Source organism: Uloborus diversus, chromosome 4 (genome assembly GCF_026930045.1).
Source record: "Uloborus diversus isolate 005 chromosome 4, Udiv.v.3.1, whole genome shotgun sequence".
Lineage (NCBI taxonomy): Eukaryota > Metazoa > Arthropoda > Arachnida > Araneae > Uloboridae > Uloborus > Uloborus diversus.
In genome coordinates, this window is record NC_072734.1 from 100625868 (window position 1) to 100647130 (window position 21263).

The following is a 21263-nucleotide window of genomic DNA, read 5'->3' on the forward strand; positions in this document are numbered from 1 at the left end:
CGTGGGTCAACATTTGATCCGCGGGCTGTAGGTTGAGCACCACTGATTTAATCAATGCTCCCAGTTCATCAGAACATTGGATAGACTATAAATGCGGGCAGTATTGAAATACAATTTAGCACTATTTCCATTGCATCAGATAATGTTCAAAAACTAGTCTCCTGTACATGCCCGAAAACTCAGTGTTCTTCGAAGAGATGTAGTACATGCAAGACGTAAAATTGTTCATGCACATAATTTTCCTCTAGTGACTGTAGCTGTATAAACTCTCAGGAGGAAAATAACTCCATACGCAAAAACAGGATAAATGAATTCAGTGATTCTGACGATGATACTTCAGAATGAAGAGTTTGCTTCTTGAAAAAAATATATTTTCTGATGTACATACATAATGTTTTTAACGTACATGCATAATATTTTAAATGTACATGTATAATATTTTTTATGTATTTAAAATTTGTCTGCCTCTTGCTTGACAGTTTCACTCCTTTTCATGTATCTTTAATGGTCTGTAAAAAAATTATGAGACACTATTTTTTTGTGAACATTAGGTTTTTTTCATCTGTAGACACTAAGGATTCAGAAAAATATCACTTTTCGTAGTTCCCGAAGTTGGCAAACGAAACCATGTTTTTAAGCATCTTTTATGCCTTCGTCCCACAGCCTATAACCCCCATTTATACGATCTGAGTTGATGCTCCAGCCTGTTGAAACAAATATTTTATTTTTAGCAAAATTACAAAGCTAGTATTGAAAAAAATTAAGTCATTAAGTTTTATTGTTATTTTGCGTCCGTCTGTCTGTATGAAGATCGATCTTCTCGAGAACCGCTGTGAATCGAGAGTCAAACGAGATACGGGTAAATTCGAAATTTTCCAAAGAAAACAATAGAAACAAACTCGTAATTGTGCGACTTTAATTAGCGGAGATATTAATTAAAACGTTAATTAACATAACGTTATTCAGGAATTTTTATTTCTTTGCTGTTGCCATTTTGCATATAAGTGAGCAAGTAAAATTCTAATAATTGTTTTAAAAGAGATTTTTTGGCTGCTGTTCAAATCTTAAAACACCGTTTCCATCTAGAATTTCATTTTAAATTAGTTTAAAATTGGTTGCTCTATTCGGACATAGCCTTTATTTTATCGTCTGTCCTTTTTTTATTTTTTACATTCAATGTTCTTAACTCTTTTCAGCATATGAAAGTTGTTTCTTTAGCTTGTTAATTGATTGTAGTGCAAGCTTATCATTCACCGGCCTCATAGTTTGGTACAATTAGGATGTGTGACTAATTATGTTTATTTTGTTGGACTTTCTCCCGTCACATGGGTGAGTTTTCAAATTGTAATAACTCTCTTTTTCCTTTCTGTTTCTATTTTTGAAATACAGTTTGTATCGTTAAAAGAACATGTTAAATTAAGATTGTTTGGATTTCCTTAAGTGAAACAGAGTTGAACCAAACAGATTGTTTTTAAGTATTTTAACAAAAGCTAAATTCGAATCTGATGACTTGGCATTAAATTAATGCTTATTGGCATTTATTTAGTATTGGTGTTTTAGTTTCATGTAATCAACCAAAAAGTGTGTGTCATTTTATGTAAAAAGCCGATTGTAATTGCACATAAATATTTCAGATATAGTCTATCAGATGTAATTCATTTTAACGCGAGTACAGATAATAGTTGATAATGCATATAGTTTCATCTTTTGTGCTAATTGAAAATACTCATAACTTGTATCATTGATAACTATGATTAACGTTAAAGAGATTTTTGCCAAAAATATGCTCAACTGTTGTTTTGCAAACCTTGCATTACGCGTATTTATTTACTCCTTAGTGCTTTAGAAACTGATGTCAGAGTAATACAAAAACATCAATTGGACACCTCTTTCATTTTTTAAGTAGCCCGTGTAACACTGGGCACGCAGGAAGTTATTAAATAATTTGTGAGACTCGCATGTTTTAAGTTACGCATGCATTTACTGTATTAAATGAAATACATTTTTCAAACCTCGTTTTTAACAGCTTGGCGGAAAGGACCAGGCCAGGGTTATTGAAAACCTGGTGACTCTCGAATTTTTCGGCATGCCAGTTAGTACCATGGACGTCGCAGCCCGGGGGGGGGGGGGTCCGAGAGGTCCGAACCCCCTCAATAATTGAGAGTCAAACCCCCACAAGAATTAGAATTTGTCAAGATAAAATCCATTATTTTGGGGGGGGGGACTTATTACTATTTTAATTTCAAAAAAAGAACGATAATGCACAGTTACATAACACATAATTTATTATGTAAATGCAGTTGTGAAATGTTTGAGCTTCGCTAGCACAAAAGGAAAGCAACTGTCTACAATGAAAGCTTAGAAGCAAGGAATTGCTTCTGAAGCGCTGCTAATTATTTCTCAGAAGCCTAAACTACCTAGCAAGCAAGTCTGTCATTTCGAATTTTTACGGGGGGGGGGGGGGGTAAGGGGGGGGAGTAAAATTTATGCAAAAAAAAAAAAAAACACTTTTACTAACATGTAAATACATACAGCCCTGGCTATTGGGCCCCCGGTAATTTACTGAATATACCATGCCTTGCCTTCAATCCTCGAGTTGAACCGGACCATTGCTTCGGTCACTCGTCTGGCCTGCGCTACTTCTATATTAGCTACCTGTTTGTTTGGCACTCTTGGCTTCCTTAAGAGGTTTTCCATCTCCAGTTCATTCACTTTCCTATGCCGGGCTGATGAGTGCTAATAAGCACAAAACTGCAGTCCTCGGCTGGAAATGACTGAGCTGGCAGTGTATTTCATGTATTTCTGCTTTAGCCCTGGCTATTGGGCCCCCGGTAATTTACTGAATATACCATGCCTTGCCTTCAATCCTCGAGTTGAACCGGACCATTGCTTCGGTCACTCGTCTGATCTGCGCTACTTCTATATTAGCTACCAGTTTGTTTGGCATTCTTGGCTTCCTTAAGAGGTTTTCCATCTCCAGCTCAGTCACTTTCTTATGCCGGGCTGATGAGTGCCAATAAGCACGAAACTGCAGGCCTCGGCTGGAAATGACTGAGCTGGCAGTGTATTTCATGTATTTGTGCTTTAGCCCTGGCTATTTTGCCCCCGGTAATTTACTGAATATGTAAGTACATTATTTCCTCAAAACTAGGGATAACCTAAATGATGGGTCTGTTCGCAAGACAAGGATTAGCCATCAAGACATGGCAATAGGAACCTCATGCAGCTACCGAAGGTTTACAGATGAACATAACCCAAGCCTAAAGCAGAGGTTTCAAAGAGAGAGAAAATGTACTCAACTGGATATTCAAAATGAGATTTCACACACATGCTAATGTTATACCTCATTGAGAAGATCAATAGAAATCACTTTTTATTTTCTCCGTGATTTGCGACGGAAGGACATAATAAATTTCAAGGTTATACATTATTTCGAAAAAAGAAGATGCTTAAGATCCCCAAGAAACTGTTCTGGGTTTCTACAAAGCTCCTGCTACAGCAGAAGACCAACTTGTATATCGCTCCCTGCCCTTTTTTTTTTTAGAAGTTGGTCCTACAATTTAATTTTAATGATGGAAAAAAAAACCTTTCGCAATCTTAAGAATGAACTAGTAGATGATAAACGAGCAAATACAATAAAAGTGGAAAAAAAAAATATTTTTTTTTTCTTTCTAAATACATTCTTAAAATATTATTTAGGAACATAGAGATTCTGTATTTTTTAATTACCTTACTTGGGCGACCGAAGTATGTTTTAAATAGAATTAAAACTGAAATACAGTTAGAGAGATTTAAAATATTGTAATGAATAATCACAACAGAAGTTCTAAGTGCTTGAATGTAAGAAAAAAAAAAGTAAAACAAAACTTAATTAAGATATTCAGAAGGCATGATATTTAAAATTATGTGAAAAAATAGACCTAAAGTATCAGTGTAAAGTATTACACTAGTCTAAAATGTTAAGAGTTTTTACTCAAGCTGCAGACGAATTTCAAGCAAATAAACTATCTGGTTTGAAATTGAAAATTTCTGTACAGAAAACCAAAGCAGTCAAATGGTTTTGGAAAAGAAAACTCTCCTGACGCCTTATCCCTTCAGTTTACTTTATCATCTTGGGTAGCCTTAAAATTGTGTTTTTGAAACTTGGATTTTGAAAGCAAGGGAGAGTATCCAAATTTCATTCCTTCCAATAACGTCAGCAACGATGAACTACAATTACGTATTTAGAATTTCAATGTCGAAAAACTTCCAGGAGAGCGCCCTCCTCGTAAACCTGGAAAAACACCTACTCCTCACTATCAAATATCGTCTTAACTTTCGTTTTCAGGGTTTCAACTGTGAAAATATTCCAGAGATCCTCTGAACCTCCCACCTCTCTAATAGCACTGAAGAGCGTCTAAAACTTCGTGTTTAGACCTTCACTTTCTAAAAAAGTTTGTGAAAGAAGCCTTTAAACTCCTTTTCCCGACACCATCGAAAGTCATCTCAATTCAACTTTTTCGGAGCTTCAATTTCAAAAAATTGTTTGTTCCCAAATGTGGCCGACAATCGTGTTTTTAAAACTTTAATTTCGAAAAATTTTCGGAGAGAATCCCCGAATCTCTCTTCTCTCAAACATCAGCAAAAATCGTCTAAAAACTGAGTTTATAGAACAATAAACTCAGTTTTTTAGTCCCCTCTCCCCGCATGTGTGTGGGTGCATGTGTGTCTGTGTATGTATGCATGTGTGTGCGTGTTGTGTATGCAGTGCTGTTTGTGTACGAGCGTGTGTGTGTGTGTGTATGTAGGCATATGTGTTTGTGTCTGCGTGCAGGCATGAGCGTGTGTAGGAGTGTGTTTGTGTCTGTGCGCAGGCATGAGTGTGTGAATGTGTGTGTATAGGAGTGTGTGTTTGTGTCTGTGCGCAGGCATGAATGTGTGTATGTGTGTAGGATATGAACGCAACCTGGAGACGGTTTTCGCAAGAGGAGCAGCATCGTGAGGCCGGTCGACGCGACGGTGGTGCTGGCAGAGGGAGGTGGTGGGAAAGCAAAATCATAGGAATTCAAAACAGTCAAATGAGAACAATAAGCAATCGTGATTACTCAAAAAAAAAAAAAAAAAAATCGTGTAAAATATCGAGTATTTTAACACATATTTTTAAAAATCTCTATAGCTTTTTTTAAAGTTTTTTTTAATAAAGTTTCTTTATTAGCGCAAGATTCTGTGAACACCCTTTATTTCTTCATGAACTTCGAAGCAAGTTGCTGTTTTATCAGCAAAGCCGTAATGCGAATGAAATTATAATTTGGTACTACATGCCGTGCTCCATTACTATTATGGTTATACCAAGAACGTATCATGTGATTCCTTTAATTTTTCCCTTTTGTAAGCTGAAACAAAGTCCAAAATTCTTCAATTTGGTTCCTTTAAAAAAAAAAAAAAAAAAAAAAAAACTTTATAAAGCAAAAATCATAATTGAGAAATTTGCTAGTCGCTTAGAGCGAGTAACCACAATTTGATTAGACGCCACTCTTCCTTCTCTAGTCGACTTTTCTCGTAGATCCAAAAAGAAAAACAAAAGTTGCCAAACAACACATTGGCTTTTGAGTTGATATTAAAACATAAAAATTAACAGTTTAAATAAACGCTAACCTTTTGAAGTCGGGGCCTCCTATAAACAACTACATAACGTAACTGACAACCCACCGAATCCTGAATTAAACACTAATTTAACTATACGCGAAATTAGTCTTTAAAACTAAACCTACTCAGTTACGTTAGGTAGTTTATAGGAGGCCCCGACTTCAAAAGGTTATTAAAAATTAAGAGACCGTATATAATTAGTTAGGTATTTAAAATAATTCATCGTTTAGTAATTTAAATCAGTGTTTATTTTATAATTCGGTGTTTAGTTTAGTTGATTTTTGTGCTGGAATTTTGTAAAATAAATTTTATTTCTATATTTGGGTAGGAAATAAATGTAAGTGCAATCAGTTATTTTTTGCTTCTTAGTTTTTGGGTATTTTTTGAAGGCGGTTTTTTTTTATTTAAAAGTAATTTATTTTTTGCTTTTTAGTGGTGTAAAAGACACGGCGAGCGTCTCGGAGACTTCCGACGACTGTGAAGAAAGGCTTTTTCAAATGCCTATGTACAAAAAAATTGTCTTCATCATTTGTTCAGCTTGATCAAAGTTTACTTTCCGAAAGCAAATTCACAAGTCACTAAAAAAAAAAAAAAAAAAAAAAAAAAAAAAAAAAAAAAAAAAAACGAAATCGCTTTTAGTTTAAATTTGTAAAATTGTAAATTTTAGAATTGTAATATTGTAAATTGTAATTTATGTTTCGCAATTAGTGTCATGTAACCTGTGATAAAAGTCGCATGTTTCTTCACATGGCCCCACTATAGATGAGGATTAAAAATTCTACTAGAATTAATTTTATGTTTGCTTCAGAGAATCCTTAATTCAAAATTTTCATTATCATTACTCTTAATAATATATATTTTTAGTACTTTCTTTAACTATAGGTAAAGAAAGTATAAACCTTTGTTTTATGGCCTTTGTTTATCGATGGGTTTTATATTCAATCGTTTGTGAGGGAAATTGCATGAAATTTATTGTTTTACCCTTAACTTTTCACTAAAGAACAAATAGGGTAAATCAAAGATTTGGAACCTATGTTAAACCAACCCTAAACAAAACCACCACTAAACAAAAAAAAAAGCATAAAAACCGGTTCACTAAGTGAGGCGATATACAAAGTTAATAAAGCACAAATCGATTTAAATGTGAGTATGATATTTGAAGAGTTCCTTCAATTTCATCAAATCTGAACTTGATTAACATTAGACCGCCGAGGGACTATGCAGTTTCAAAAAAAAAAAAAAAAAAAAGACTTTTCCTTATTGGTACAGGCAGGGCAGTGCACAGAAATTTTGGAGCTCAGCATAAATGACTCTTCCGGGCCCCCTTCCATATTGTTTACCCCTATATTTCCCCGTTAGTTACAAAAATATTGTGCCCCCTCCAGGCTTGAGCCCGGGCCAACAGGTGTCCCTCCCCCCCTCCCTGTGCACGTCCCTGGCTACAGGTGTTTTCGAGTATTTATGGAACATTGTACAAAGAAAAAACAAATCCGACGAGTTCAGAATCTCTTGCTTTTTTTGAAGCCTGCTAATTGATATAACCCTAATTTCAAATTGAACTGGCGGCATCGTGAAATAGTAAATCTAGAATATTGGTCAAATTTCAGAAATCATACACAGTTATAATGTATATTATTAAAGAATATAATTTAAATCGTGGGGGAGGGGTGTTCTGTATTCAATTCCCCCTCAATTGAACACTAAATATATTTAAAAATTGGAATATTAAATAAAGAACTTTATATTTTAGTGCCTAAATAAAGTTATTTATTAGTAAATAAAATATTAAGGTAATTGATTCAACTATTAAAGTAGCAAAATATATTTAATTGACTGCTTTGCTACGCAGTAATAAATACATTAATAACACCTATAATAAAAAATTACCTTGCGGCGTAGCGTTGAGAAAATTTATCATCCATGTGCCTCGAGAATTAAATATCACTCAAGAGAAAGCCAAAAGCTTAAGTGTGAAAATACACCGATTACAACAACACCACGTGATCATGACGTATGAAATTTCAAGTTTCTTGGATTTCTCCGGGACCCCTTATCAGATCCAGACCAAATTACAATGGGACCATTTGGGAAGTATACCCTTCCAAACAAATTTTTTTTTTTTCAAATTGGTTCAGTAGTGTTGGAATAATTCGAAAACACACATAAAAAGCTGCAATAGGAAATCATAACCTCCTTTTTTGAAGTCGGTTAAAAAATGACATTTGGGCATTTGAGTTTTCTTTTCGCAATTCGTTTTCCAAATTTGCCGAATTATCAGACAGAATTTTCTGAATAAGGACTTTTTCGGAGGTCAGTGACCTCCGTGACCTCCTATTGGGAAGCCCCTGCATACAATCAAAGGTTATTTAAGTGGAAAGGAAAGCACTACATTTTTAAGAGGAATATTTTGAATCTGAGAATTTAAAATTGTTATTCCCTTTTGTTGATAATTTCACTCATCAATTACTATTATCGAAGAATAAAAAATATCCCTCCGATAACAACATTAACAAAATTAAATTCTATACCACATTGATTTTGTTTCATATATACAAGTTTAACATGAAAGAAAGATTGTTTTTTCAAATTATAATATTATTCAACCTCATGAATGTTTTAGACATTCGATCCAAAATGCCGCCCCGGACAGGGGTCCGGTTTGTCCGGCACTAGAGCCGCCCCTGCAGCAATGAAAGTCGCGCCACGGCATGATAATTCGATAATATGTTTTGGAAATATTTGACATGCAGGGAAATGCTTTAATGTCACAAGGCTGAACTGGATCCGGTAACTTAGCTGTTTTACTGGTAAGACTGTGTTTTGTGTACTGGTAAGATTTCAGGGGAATGAAGAAACAAAAAAAAAAGGGGTCAAAAATGAACGCTATCTATTGGAGTTTAAGGTTCTTCCACTGGACTTAGGGTTTAAATTGCAATCATCAAAATATCACTAAACAGGTAATTACTTCGTTTAAATGTAGAGGTAAAATTTTAACCCGTCATATCTTGACGGGCGAATTTCTAATAATAAAATATTTATAATTTTTTTACCCGTGTAAGTACTGATGATATTACACAGAAAAAACGAAAGTATGCAAAGTAAACAATAGAAAATATGTAAAATCAACCATAAATCATTTTCTCAAAATATATTGAGCAGCTGAGAGTGTAAAAATAATTAAAAACCAGAGTAACCTTCAAGATTTCGTGTCAACTTTGCTCTGATACCTTTATTTGCTTTAAAAGTAATTTTGAAAAATTATGGAAAAAAGTTTTTCGGTAACACTCTAGTTGAAATTTGAAAGTTATTATTTGTAACTTCAAAAAAAAAAAAAAAATAAATAAATAACACTTACCCATATTCTTGATTAGTTGTATTACAACAGAGATTTTAAGTTGAGGCAACTGCTTCTTCGAAACAACCGAAGCGCAAAATTGATGTTCGACGAAGAGCGATCCCTCCGGCTTTATAACAAGCAGTAGAAAATATTGCACAACGTTTTGCGTTCTTCCCGTTTCGAGCCGATTGTTGATTTCCAGGGTTGTCGCTTGTACGAAACGTGGTGCAAATGACTCTCGGATCTGGGTTACCAGAGATGAGTTTAAGCATTGATTAGCATGTTTGTCAGGTACTTTTTACTAAATTTCTGATGCAGCGAAGATATTAAATATTTTTAATGCTTTTATCCTCAATAAACAGGACCCAATTTCTCAATAGGCAAAACAGGGCAGCTGCCTAGGGCGGCAAAATTTTCAGGGGCGGAAAATTTTACTTTAACCACACATTTTTAAAATTATTTTTTATTCTTGAAAGTAAAATATTTGCATTCTTTCATTAGCATTCTTTCATTTTTCTGATACAATTTTTTCTTGTAATTTAATAATAATTGCTTTCACACATCTTAGGAAAATCAAATGTATTTCAATCATGATAATTGATCAGCGTAAAACATTAAGTGAAGACGGATAGAGGGTGTCAATTTCAGAAAGTGTGGTTGCGTTTGACCAGAAGTCGCAACAAGATTGGAGTTTGACCTAGATTTTTAGTGCTATATTCAATTGAGAACTGGTTTCTTGAATAATTGACCTTTATTTCTTTTTTACAGTATTAATATTTAAAAATTGTTTTCTATTAATATTGAGTCTCGGAGGTAAATGAAAATGAGTGACAAGCGAAAAAGGTTGAATAATTATAAATAAAGGGAAAAAGGTTAAACTAAAAGTCGAAGAACAAAAAAGAGTCTTCTAAAACGTTTCTTAACGTGATATATTTTTTTCAAATGGGCAGTTTTAAAAAGCGGAAATGAGGAAAATCTAATGAGAGGAAACGTTAGGTATCATTAAAAAACAATGATAAAACTTTAAAAGAAGAAAAAAGAATATGTTGCAATATTATCTCGAAATTTTTCGAATCGTCAGAAAAATTTGCCGAATAAGAAATTTTTTGGGAGATTTCTGTGACCCTCCCATCGGGGTGCCCCTGAATGTGAAACGTCATTATTTTTTCATAAGCTTGAGAGTTTAAATTTCGGGAACACTTTTTTGCGTGTTTTTGAGTTTTTGCTTCTTCTAAGAGGAAGGGGACGGCAGAATATCAAATCTGCCTAGGGGCGGTATGAAGCTGAATTCGGCCCTGTCATAAAAGAAATGAATTCTACAAAAATTAAGATTTTATTTCCTGTCGATTCTTTAACACTTTCTGACATAATTAAACGTGAATAATTCTGTATTGGAAGTTAAAAAAAAAAAAAACTGATTATTAACTGCTGATTCTTTTTTTTTTCATTTTATTCTTGGTTACTTACATAATAATGTCGTGGGAAGGTAAAGCGCAGTATCTACAGAACTAAGTTTTTGAGATATTTGAAGAAACGCTTTTTAGATTCCGTGCTAACAATAGGGAATTATTGGAACTTGGTGTTCTTTTCGTGCTTTATTTTTAGTGGAAACCAAATCAGCAAACTTTAAGCATAAAATTTCTTCCACTTTGACCAGCAAAACCCGGAAATTTTCTGGCGGGGGGGGGGGAGGGCATAAACATCCTAATACGATCATTGCCTGATTGACCTCTGAAGTTAGGTTAAGCTCAGGCTCCTATCAGGGCCCCCCACATTTTGTTTAAAAAAATTTTTCTAAAAATTCTACGAACATTGAAATAAAAGAATTATTTCTGAAAAAGGTCCAGTAGAATTCAAATTAAACTTTATCCCCCCCCCCTCCCGACGTATAGAAATAGTATCATTCACACATTTGTTAGCACTATTTCTCAACGAATGAGGGTGGTTAGTATTTGAATCAGATTTGTCACTACACAAAATTGTTATAAAATTACATTGTAACAAAGTTGAATCAAATTTTATTGAGCCAGTTCTAATGATTGTAAAAGTGCTTTGAACGGCAGAATCTGGAATTTTTAAACAAGGTTTTTCAGTCATTTTTTGGGCCCCCTGAACATTGTCAGGGGAACTCAATCTTTCCGAGCCTTTTGGGCAATTCGACTTTGAATGGGGTATGGTGTCACTTACTCTTTCACTGAAATCGGTTATGTGGGTGGAAGAAGAAGTTGACCAGTGCCGGATCTATATATGCATTTGTCTGAGGCGAGGTAAAAACTTGAAACTGCCGCCCTTAACCTCACTAACCTTAACCATCCTCTTTAAAGTTTTCGACCCATACCAGCGAAGTCAGATTCGGACAGATTTGGGTAAAAGGAGTCAGAGTCGAGAGTTGAAGCTTTAAAATTCTAAAAGTCGGAGGGAGGAGGAGGAGGAGGAGAAGTTTGTCATTTTCCTACAAAGTCCGCAACTCTGCCAGTGCTTGCCGTTCGGAGTCCGACTGATTTTGCGGTTAATGAGTCGCAGTCGATGGCTGTAATATTCCTGGAGTCGGAGTCGGACATTTTACCTCCGACTCCTTCCTGTTTTTTTTCATCCAGAGCACTGCTTCTAGTGTTGAGCCCTTTGAGATACAGGACATAAAACTAGGGCTGAGACAGGCCAAGGATGGATCCAGAAATTTATCAAGGAAGGGGCTGGTTGATTTTTTTAAAGTTATCCTCTTATTATGTATCTGATTTACACATGCTTGGGGGAAGGGGGAGGGTTGCAGCATCATTTTAATCTAAATTCTAAAGCATCATAGAAGTTTATCCAATTAGGTATCCGAATCTATTCTTTCGTTGAAAGAGGTGCTATAAAATTGCGCTTTAGAACTTCAATTTGATAATAATTCGGGGGAAATGTTCCTAAACTTATTTCCGCTAATATCATCAAAGATTGTCTATAAATTGCGCTTTTTGGACTTTCGGCTTCAAAATATTACCGGGGGGAAATCGCTGAACCCATTCCTTTCCCCAACTCTACCAGAGATGTCTGCAATCCAGTGGCGCCGACTCCATGGGGCCTGAGGGGGCCCGAGCCCCCTCAAAAATATTATTGAGGGGGCAGAGCCCCCCCAATAAATCAAGAAAATTATTAGTTATATTATGCTTTCTAAACTCATAAATTTAACTTTTATTTTCTTTGTTTGAAGATAGTTAATATTAGTTACCTTGTAAAATACATTCAGTAATGAGTTAAAACAAATAATTATTGCGGTAGTAAGCAGGTTAACTGAAAACAAATGGTGTGAATAATGATAGTGTTACGGTGTTGCAAGCACACTTAGAATTTGTCCCAGTTCGCGAACTTACGGATCAAGTCAGTTGCTGGTGGGCAGCGCTGCGACGCGCTCATCTAAGTTTTGCTGATCTGGAAAAAATATACGAGGGTTTGATTTGTCTATTAAATGGGAGGCGTGATAGTTTTGAATACTTTTGGGTATTGTGCTTAAAAGAAAAACCTTCACAAAATGAACAAATTCAACATCCTTCGCTTCCTCAGAATCGACGTATACCAAAGAAGTATGAAAACAATGAAGCCAGCACACCGCACACTTGCAAAATCCCAAAGTACTACAAGGCAATACATTGATGAGGTTTGCGAAATGGCGCAATCTTGCATTATTGGGCGATTTACATCAACTGGACACTGGACTCCCACAGGTCATTGCAGTTGAACAAGAGTGCTTACTTTTATTAAACAGAGGTGAAACAAATTTTGAAAAATCAACTGTTTTTCAAAAATGACCTAGACATTGAGAGACTGCGTTTACATTTGAATATGTTAGCCGATATCACTAATGAAAAAAAAAACTGGTCTTAAAAAACATGTGTAATATAAGTTACCATTTTACAAAAATACTGTACATGTTTGTATTTATTTTTTCCCTTTTTCAAAGTCAAAAAATATGTTTCAGGCTTGTCGAGTTTTCGGGGTTCTAATGTTCATTATATAACTTTAAAATGCTTTAAAACTCACTGTTTTTCATCTCAAATTTAGAACATTTCCCGCTACAAGACTTTCCAGTATGACCCTCCCCCCCCCTCCAATATTTTTTTTTTTAGTCGGCGTCTCTGGGAGTGCTTTTCTATGCAAGTCAAGTGCCCTACCTTTTTCAATGCCTAGCTACGGCACTGCACGGCTCCCCGTAAAAAAGAACAAAAAAATGCCTCTTACTAAGACAAGTGACATGATCTAGTTGAACCAGAAAATTTGTATACAAATTTTTAGATTGTTTTACTTTGAAAACGCCATTTCACATTTGTTTGTTTAAATTATACACGCCAGAAAATATGTAAATTGGCATTTTCAAGGAACAAAAATCTGACTTTTATTGGGGGGGGAGGGGGAACCTCCTAAGTCCCTGGTGATGTCTAGCCCCCCCAATAATTTTTGCAAGTCGGCGCCCCTGCTGCAATCGTATCTTCAAGACCTACATTTTTCAAAATGCCTGGGGAAATGCCTCCAGATTCCTCCCCTTAACATCACCAAGGATTGTCTGAAATTGCCTTTCTGAGACTGCAATTCTGAAACGTCTCAGGGCGGTAGATTTGAACGAAATTCCTTTCCTTAAGTCATCAAAGATGCCTTCACTTGTGTTTTAGGACTTCAATTCAGAAAAATTGTGATGTAGGCGACCTCAAGGGAGGGGCGATCGCTCCCATCGCCTCCCTATCCTTTTGTATCCGTCTTTAAGACAGACTGAGAGCAGGCAGGACCACAGAGAGCCAAGGCGGGCCCCTTGTCAGTTATGTCACCGGGAACCTTCCGCCCCCCCCCAAAAAAAAAGGAGAAAAGAAGAAGAAAAAGAAAAGGGGGAAAAGAAGTAAAAAAAGAGGGTGGGGGGAGAAGAAAAAGGAAAAGGGGAAAAGAAGAAAAAAAAAGTTGGGGAAAAATGAAAATAATCAAAATTGTTTACTAGAAAAACAATTAAATCTATTTTAAGTGACATAAGAGTAAATATCAAAAGAGTAAATTTTACTTAATCTTTAAGTTTTCTCTTATTCGGAGTCCCTCCAGACTTTTTTTTTTCTTTCTTTTTTTTTGTGTCAGTGTCGTCGCCCCGCTCCAAGGCCCAAGCCCCTAGTTTCCGACTAGGCTCTCATGGCCTCTCGTCGGGCCTGAGAGCAGGTGGATTCTGTTAAAAGTCCAACATTCCTCAAAGAGTAGATTGAGCTGAGAGCGTGAACATTTATGGATTTATGGCCTCATTTCATTGCCGTGGGTTGTTCTCGTGAGTATTGAATAAAACAAACTAATTGAGTATGAAACTATATTTTATTAGAAAATAATGTTCTACAATGATTCTCGGAGAAAATCTAATTTCTACATTTCTATTTAAAATACTCTTTCATAAAGATTCTTCATTGTGCATTTTGATTTCAAAGTTATAACTATATCAGTAAACATAACGCTTCTTAAAACATTCTTTGGGCTTAGCAAAATTTTTGCTGTTGCATATATGTTTTTCAGTTGCTTCTGATTTCATTCGTGTAAAATGAATGTGTGTAAATGATGAACAGGAATTTTTCACAAGATAGTATTTGTTTGGAAGTAATAAAAAAGAGAATACTAAAAAGAGTACTGACTTCTGACAAATTACAAAACGTCAAGTGGTTGGCCTCGTATCAGCTGATGCAAGTGAAACACAATGGGTCTATGCGGCTTCAGCTTTTTTTTTTTTTTTTTAAAGAAATTTATTGTAATGTAGAAGAATAATTTACTTATTTGGAAAGTGAAGTTGAGAAAAATGTTATGATTTTGCATGGGTCATTAGCTTTATTTACAAGAGCAAAATTTATTCACTATTTCGTATAGTTTAACTCCCTTGAAGAACATTAATCGAAAAGTTTATTATTTAAGAGAAAAACCCAATGCAGCTGCATTATTTACACTATTGAAGGATGTATTATAGTGCAGTTCAAGATTGTTGGCGCTCGGCTATGGCCGAGTCCCCGTTAAAACCGGATGAAAACAAGATAAGCATGGGCTACTGCAATTAAGCTTTGGCGAAATTGTGAAATATCGTTGTTTGTTTACAATAAGAAAATAAATTTCAAAAGAAAATTCTTGACCAACTTCCTGATAAGGAGCATAATATGGAAGTCTTGATTTGCTTATTGCTTTCATTGCCTCCCCATTTCTTTGAATTCGATGTTTTTGACTCTCCCAACGGGTCGCCAACAACGCTGAGGGGCACTACGTTTTGTTCGCATAAAGCATTTAAAAATGATGCGTTAAAAATGATTACAGCGGAAACAATCCTGAAAATGGAATCTCCGAGCAAAGCTAGTTCCTGTTTTCCAAAGGCGATCAACGATTCTACGGTGGATTTTAATTTTGAGTTATTCCAAGGCAAATGCAACTGGAGTTACGTGTAAAATAATTGGAGGGAAAAAACCCGTCACATTTTTTTTTTTGAAAGTTGTGGGTCATTTCACGAAAAAGTAGCCATTTTGTCCTGAAAATGACGGTTCATATATTTTATTAAATAGTAATAATTTTATTAGGTAATGACAAAATTTTTTGCTTCAGAAATCACATAATTGTAATTTGTAACGCATCAGGCTGTGGACACTCGCTGGTGAGATAAATTCATTTTATCTACCACAGAGGTGCATACCCCCCTCAGAGGAAATTCACCACCTAAATATTGAAGAGCCCCCCCCTCCAAAAGCAAGAGCCCCTCAAAAAAAAGAAAAAAAAAAAAAAAAACTCTTCGAAACACCCACTAAAAATGTCAATGGCACAGTCTGCGCCTTGAAGCCCCTAGGTGGGTACCCTGTCTACCAGTTTATTGGCACTCTCGGTTTCAATGAGATGGACATCTGCCTCCAGCTCGTTTATTCACTATTCCTGACTGAAGAGTTCTAATAAGAACGAAACTGAAATCTCAGGATGTGATAACCAGGCTGTCTGGTATACTGCATGTAATTCTGCATTAGCCCTGGCTTAGGGGCGGTAACTTACTGCTAAACAAAATTTTGTTCATTACCATTTTAAAAGTTTTAATTTTGACGAAATATATGAGGCGTCACGTGCGAGACAAAACGACCGTTTTCCATAGAATGGCCCTTGTGCGTTATTAAAACTACTCCTTTTGGGGCGATTGAAGGATTAATGTAGTTTTTAGGTTGTAGTTCGGAAAGCTCCCTCTGGTTTTGGTTTCACAAGCTGTGTTAAGCTACTGGAATCACGGAGCGTCTGGCGGCTGCTTTCCGTTGAAATTGGGTATTTCTATCTGTGCGATGCATTGACTAAAATTCGAAAAAACGTTTTCAAGCGTGAAAGAATGAAATGTTTTACCAAACGAATCGTTTTTGTAAACTAAGTAAAGTTTTTATCATGAATTACTTATTACTTATTGTGTTTATGTAACCAACTATGGGGTTTTGTATAACCAATAAATAGTTAAGTTCCATTCTATGCAGATAACTTTCTGGTTAGTTATATAGCTAAGCAATATGACTGTATCAAGCCTACCTAGGAAGCATATCATACAAAATATTGCTTTGAAGTTCTGGAATTTTGGAATTTTCGCGAATAGAATAATATTTTATGAAATTTAATTGAGTAATTTTAGCATTTATATTAAATAGTATACATATTCTCCTTTTCTTACTATAATGAACAAAAAATGTCGCCTATTGTATATGTCATAAAGCATCACAGCAATACTTTCAACATACACCATTTTGAATATTCAGTGATAGTTTTAAAGACGTATTTTGGCGAAATTCTTTGTGGCGACTAGTGATTGCAATACCGGACCAAAATGAAATACCGGTATTCGGTATTTTTCAAAAACGTGGTATCGGAATACCGATGTTAATACCGGTATCAGAAATTTCTTAGAAAATGATCAAAAACAGTTTTGTTTCGTTACCATATTTCATAGTTTCATGCAGAAATATAATTATGTAAATTTATTGTGAACAAATATTACATGAAGGAACAAGCGTTGTAATTATAATAATATATTTTTAAAAATTTATAGCTAGTTTGTGTTCTAAAAACGATTGCTTTCCAGTATTGATATCATCTTCAGCGATTTTATCTTGATCAGGATAGGCTTGTGTTTACTTTTTATTAACTCTTTGGTTTGAAATTTGCTTAGCTAAATTTAAGCTTGTTAGTTTCTTTTATTCATTTTATGTTCAAAATTTTTCTTAATTTTGCAACTTTCTGACGAAATATTTTTCAGATCACTATTCCTTTTCTCTTTGCAAAGTTTCAAGGCACTGTATAATTAAAAATATTATTCACACCAAATATACAGCTAAATTAGCGCGACAGAACAACAAACCAGTACCGGTGACAGCATTACAATTTGTTACACTGATATTAAAAGTTTTCCCCCGAAATCCAGTATAAATGAAGCAATTTTGAGAATAATAACAAAATATTGCAGGAACTGACAGTTGAAACAAACTATTTATAGTAAAAATACAATTGTACTTGAAATTAACTTTTACAAAAATGTGAGTGATGAGAAGGAAGTGGAAGATATTAAAACATGGGGCACATAAACGCGATTTATGACACCATCTAGTGATGAAAATATCATTACATATTTTTCCGCTACTTTGAATTAATTAATGTTCTTTTTTTTTTCGTGTGTTTTGAACCCAAATTTTTGCTTCAACAGATTGATCTTGGTACTTTCTCCTCAAATAATTTAAAACTTTGACTAAGAATTTTTTTATTATTTGCAGCTAATACCGAAAATACCGGTATGTTACCTACCTATGCCAATACCGGTGTTACAAAATTCCAAATTAGCTTGAAATACCGATATTCGGTACACCGCATTGCAATCACTAGTGGTATATCAAAAAAGTAGCTAAAGACCATAATTATTTACAGCCTAATCAGAAGTATAAAAATCTAGTGTATTTAGTTTTACTACATAAATTAGTTTCATACATAATAGTCTTTGGAGAAATGTTGATAAAAATATAAAAGTTCGTTAAAAATTTATATAGTTATCTTTCAAAATTTTAACATTACGATGGCTTAGTTTGGTATCTGTGATCAGTAACTTTTTAGAAGGCAATTAAAGCCTTTTAGGTTTAGAGCATGCTGTGTATTTAGTGGGTTTAATGCAACGAATATCTCAATTTGTAGGTCACATTTGAAGTAACTTCATTATTTTCTGCTTATGTAACTTAAAATAATAATCAAGTTGAAGAAAAAGAAAAAGAACTTTTTTTCCCAATAAGTGGAGTCGATTAATATAGTCTATTGATTAATAATTACATAAAACTGGAATCACAAAATTCTCACATCTTTTGTTGCTAAACTTATTGCTTATATCTTATTTCCTCTCGATACATTTAGGGTTTCAGAAACAAAATAGGTAGAATGTAAATGAAACGAAAAACTTTGATTCAGGTAGAAAATTCGTAATATGGAACACAAGATGCTTAATTTTTTCTTTCAACTGTAATTATTTTGCAAATTAAATGAAATAGTTTTAAGGAAGTTCATATTTATAAGCTGGGCTGTTTGATCTACCGACATTGGTGCTTCATAACAATAAAGTTCCATAACATTGCTCCATAACAATGAAGTTGCAAGTACGGCTTTCTTATCTCATTAGTTGGTGTCACTATTTACCTTTGTTAAACTACCAGCACATTTAAAGGCTGCATAGTAATTCTTGTTGCATCTTTAGCATCTTTTTGTATAGTATTGCTGTATAGTAATTCTGAAGCATCTTTAAAAAAAAGGAATTTAGGTTATTATCCTATTGCATTTGAAGCGTGGTTAATTGATCGAACATGTATTTCAAATTCAGATGATGTAATAGTTATATGTCGTCATATATAAGTTCCCCCACCGGGACTTAAATGTTTTTTTTTTTGGTAATGGGAAGGAATCTCGAAATGACAGATGAATCCATATAGAAACTTACAATCATTTTTCTCAGTGCAACAGAGATGCAACAAATGTAATTTTTCGTAATGATAAATTTCTTTTTACAACGATAGACTTTCAAAGTGCAACAATAAAATTCGTTTTATTCCATAATTATCAATCTAATGTTATACTTTTATTCTATTTTTTGTGTGCTTAGAGGCCGTCCATCAATCACGTGAGGCTCGAAAGGGGGGGGGGGGATCCAGAAAAAATCACGAAACATGACGTGGGGGGGGGGGGGAGGGTTTGTAGTAATATATCACGTGTATTTATTTTTTCGACAAACGCGCAACCGATAAACGCGTATGTGGTCCGAGGATACTCTACTTTAATATTTTTTTCGAATACCTTTCATTATTATAGTCTTTGTTATTATTATTGTACTCTTTCATTATTAGATGATACTTACACATGTATTTTATAAATATTTAAAAAGAATAATATAGATTTTTCGTAGGCACTAAAAATACACGTGATATAGTAGGGGGGGGGGTAGTCTTCAACCTCACCATGTATCAACAAGGGGAGGGGAAGGGTTTAAAATGCCAAAAAAAAAAAAAAAAAAAGAAAATCACATGATTAATGGACGGCCCCTTAGTACAGGGTGTGTTATAATGAATGAATATTTGTGTTTCAGAGGTTTTGAGATGAAGGTGTCCCTGCCATTTCGCCGACATGAAATTCTCCTCCACGTTTTCTTTTTCAATCTTGCCTTTAGAGTAATTTTTCAATGAGAGGAGGAAAGAAATTTTCGTGTCGGCGGAACGAGGGGTAAACCAAGATATAAAGTGTTACAATAATTTCTATAGTCAACATCCGAGAAACCCGTGTATGTAGTTCTCTGAAAATTTGTGTGGTTTTTACGCTGTAATATATTCTTTTTCTTTTAAATATGTTTTTATTTTTAAATATTTAAAACTTAATGATTAAGAAGGGTATTTGATTACGGTGTCTACCCGTGAACTATCACTCGTTTAGTAAGGAACACGCTTGCATTAATGATACAAGACTATCGGATCACTTTGGCATAACTTTACAGATATAAATTACTAATTGAAGGCAGATTGATTTTTCGAGAAGAATTATTCGACTACGTAATAATTTAAAAAAAGAAATGCTTATTGAACATTTCTTAGAAAACTGTTTTTTAAAAAACAAAGCACTTAATGCATTGATTTAGTAAACAATTCACGTGAGCCTTAAATAGGACTTAAAACATAACAAAGGTTGGTGTTATAAATATTACATACGTATCTCAGAGCAACAGTAAGATACCTTAGTATTATTCCTGGGACTAGATGTCTTACTGTTGCTCTGAGGCGACGATATACTCTTTACTTTATCATTTCTATAAAGTGGTGTGCCATATTATTTAGATCAGTACCAATATTGTCTGACCACGTTTGGCATGGAGTTGGCAAGTGGACAGTTAAGACAATACTACCTAATTGATGGGAGGGGGGGGGGGGATCTTTGAGCGTGTTTCGTTCATTTCAGTGTGACTTTGCTAAGGGGAGTCAGTATCCTAAATACTTTCAAAAATTAGATTTTTTGATTTTTATGTACATTTTGAAACTCCATTTCAATAACCTTTTTAATGATACAAACTTCTTGATCGTGCTCATATTAGAAGTAAGTTAAAATAAGCTTTAAAAAAATGTAAACCTATTTTGATGAAGTATGATTTTCCCCCTTAAATTGCAATATCTCGAAATGGTATTTTTGAAACTAAATGTTCCTTTTTCTCAGAAACTAAATTGTGTTAAGCTTTGAAATTTTGACCACCTATTGCATACATCTAATTGCATATACTGAAGTAAATTTTTTCTCATGTTCGAAAAATATTTTTTTATAGAGCTGATTTTGAGTTTCAAAATGGCATTTTTTGGAAAAAAAAACAACAAAAAACAGTGACCTACACATTACAATTATTAAAAAAAAGAACTAAGTTTTTTTTCTGTAACAATTTTACTTCAGTAGAGAGAAAAGAATTTAAGGTATAGAAAATAATTCATAATTTTATCTTTAATAGATTTTCAGTATATGAACCTGTGCAAATCAACATTGATGGTATAGGGGGGTACCAACTCCCCTTAATTTAGAAGCTAAGACACATCTGGAAAGTAAAATTGGCATCCCTGCAAACAAATAGATGCGTCCGTTTTCGCCTGTAAACTGGATGTTGGCATTTCCTTCCCAGCCTTGGTCAAATAGCAGTTTTTTTTAAAGTCACTTATAAAAGACTAATAGCTACATCTTATTAAAATCCAGAGTGGTACTTTGAGTGATAGTGCTTATAATATTGTAATTAGTTTTAAGAGTTGTTTACTAAAAATTG